The sequence below is a fragment of the Neomonachus schauinslandi genome, chromosome 15, assembly GCF_002201575.2.
Source record: "Neomonachus schauinslandi chromosome 15, ASM220157v2, whole genome shotgun sequence".
Lineage (NCBI taxonomy): Eukaryota > Metazoa > Chordata > Mammalia > Carnivora > Phocidae > Neomonachus > Neomonachus schauinslandi.
The window spans coordinates 41617037-41620154 of record NC_058417.1 but is presented as its reverse complement, the minus strand read 5'-3'; positions in this window follow the sequence as shown (position 1 = coordinate 41620154).

Genomic DNA, 3118 nt, shown 5'->3' with positions numbered 1-3118 from the left:
TGCTAAGGAAAGTGGAAAGACCACTCTGCTATCACCCTTCCCCTTGATGCTTGGTTATAGGTTTTGCCAATAAACACGTCTGTGGTGGAGTGATTGTCTTGTTGGCCTTTCCGTCCCAGAGCCGGAGAGGGGGAGCTAAGGGGTCTTGGTTGGACCGGGTGGACGTGGCACGCATGGGGGGGGCTGGTGCCAGAGTTGTGACCGGGGTGGGGGCAGGGAGAGCCAGGCTGGGGGGTGGCAGTGGCTCTGGGGGTTGGGCCAGAACTGGGGGCCCGGAGTCCTGGGGTGGAGAGGGCCAGCCGCCAGTGAGAGGGTGGGAGAGCGAGGGAAGACACGTTTACGCTCCAGACATCCTTCTTCAGAATAAGCAAGACCCCTGCACTGTGGGCCCCACGTCCCTTTGGGCTGGTCAGCGCCTTCACCTGCACTCATCACGCAGGGCAGCGCCTCTGAGGGGGACCACCAGGGAGGGAATGCGGTTTGCCCTCCATCACAAAGGAGCAGCACCTCACCACCAGCCTTTCCACGAGCCCTCACTCCAGTCCCCATGGAGGACCAGCTGCTTCCGGCAATTCTAGGGGGCTGCTGAGCCCAGGGGTCACTTAGCCCTGAAGAGGAGGCTGCCAGAACCTAACCCCTCCCCACCCTTCTCAGCCTTCCAGCAAGAGGTCAGTGCAGGCCTGGGCCGCCTGGTTCCTTCCCTACATCTATATTTACTTGCTGCCTATCCCCAGCTGACCCCTCCCGGGCTGCCCAGGGCAGCTGCCCAAGGGCCAGAGAGCCACCTTGGCCCCAGGGAGAGCAGTCCCGGCTGTCTACTCCTACGTGCAGCAGCTTCATGTCCCTGCAGCAGCTGGCCTGTCCCCAGGGCTTGCCAGAACCTCATTGGCCACTTGACCCGGGAAGGCATTAGGGAAGTGGGAAGGCTGCGGAATTCAATCCCATCGACTTCCTGCCTGTCCTGAGGCCTTCCTCCCCTTGCATTTCCTGCCCGCCCCCACAGATGCCCTGACCCACTGTCTCCACTCCCCCTGCATTTCCTCTGAGAGCTGTCCTGCCCCACTCCCACCCCCCAATACATACACACTCCCTCAAAATCTCTGCAGTTTTAAATCCTGCTCACTCATTCAACCCCATTTTTTAAAAGATGTATTTATTTGAGAGAGAGAGAGAGCAGGCAAGCACACATGAGCCAGGGAAAGGTCAGAGGAGAATGAGAGAATCTCAGGCAGACTCCCCACTGAGCACGGAGGAGCCGACACGGGGTTTGATCCCAAGACCCTGAGATCACCACTGAAATCAAGAGTCCGGATGCTTGGGCGCCTGGGTGGTTCAGTTGGTTAAGCGACTGCCTTCGGCTCAGGTCATGATCCTGAAGTCCCAGGATCGAGTCCCATGTCGGGCTCCCTGCTCGGTGGGGAGTCTGCTTCTCCCTCTGACCCTTTCCCCTCTCATGCTCTCTCTCACTCTCTCTCTCTCCAATAAATAAATAAAATCTTAAAAAAAAAAAAGAGTCCGGATGCTTAACCGACTGAGCCACCCAGGTGTCCCTTGTTCAACCCCTTATTGAAGACCACATTACTGTGAATTGGTTGCTGGAATGAGGTCCACACTTTTGTGTGAGCACAAAGTATAACCCCACTCCAGGTAAGGGAATAATTCAACAGAATCTAAAAACTCTATACCTGAAGATATTCTTTTTTATATCTTTTTTTTTTTTTTTAATTTAGGTAAACCCTACTCCACACATGGGGCTCGAACTCAGGACCTGAGATCAAGAGTTGCATGCTCCACCAACTGAGCTGACCCCTATACCTGAAGATATTCTTTACAGGACTGTCTGTGGAAGCAAAAAACTAGGAAGAGGCCAAATACTAAGTAAGAGGAGAGTGGTAAATTACAGTAAATCACTCTACCTCAATATGATAGACCACTAGGGTGGGTCCTACAAATAATAATGATGAGGGTCACCTGGCTGGCTCAGTCGGTAGAGCACTGGACTCTGGATCTTGGGGTTGTTGGTTGGAGCCCCACATTGGGCATAGAGATTACTTAGAAAACAAACAAATAATAACGATGATGAAGAAGCTGTTGGATCAACTTGGTGTAATCACATGATCCTGGGTCTCCGAGGTCAATGAGTTTGGAATTCCAGCTTTGTGATTTAGTAGGAGATGGACAGACAACCCATTTCTGAGCTCAGTTTTCTGCATCTGTAAGATGGAGGTAATGATACTTCACAGTGTTACTGAGAGGATAAATCGAAATCATATACCTCGAGGTCCTAGCCCAGTGCTAGCATTTAGTAAGCAAAATGTTTATTCTTGTTTCTTAAGCAAGGCATGAAGTACTGTGACCCTCAAGGTGACAGCCTCCCACGAACAGATGTGCACAGGAATGAAGCTTAGAGGCTTAGACAGGAGAAATGAAAATGCCGCCGTGGTAGAGTTATAGGGGATATCGATTTTTCCCCTCTTGCGTCTGGACCCCTGGTGCGAAGGGTTAAATCCATCATCCTCAATTCAGGGTAGATTACCATTGACCATTCTTCTTTCTTCCGTTTTTAAGGTTGATTTATTTATTTGAGAGAGAGAAAGAGAGTGGGGCAGGGGGGAGGGGGAGAGGGAGAGAGAGAATCTTACGCAGATTCCACACTGAGCGCTGAGCCCGACAGGGGACTCGATCTCACGACGCTGAGATCGTGATCTGAGCCAAAGCCAAGAGTCAGATGCTGTACCACCCAGGCGCTCCTGACCATTCTCCTTTCTTTCCTTCTTTCCTTCCTTCCCTTTTGTCTCCATCCCCTGCTCCTCTTTTACTCTCCCTCCATAGGCAACTACTCTAAAAAGTTGAACACGTATCTTTTTGTGGGGGCACGTTCTTGAAAGGATGTCATTGATATTGTTTTACATTTTATTATGGAATTTTTAATACATACACAATAATAGACACAAGACTTAGCAAATCCACTCCTGGATTTGTTTATCTCCCAGACTCAAAAATTTTCAAGACTTTGTCTTGAGGGTGCCTGGGTAGCTCAGTCAGTTAAGCGTCTGCCTTCGGCTCAGGTTATGATCCCAGGGCCCTGGGATCGAGTCCCTCATTGGGGTCCCTGCTC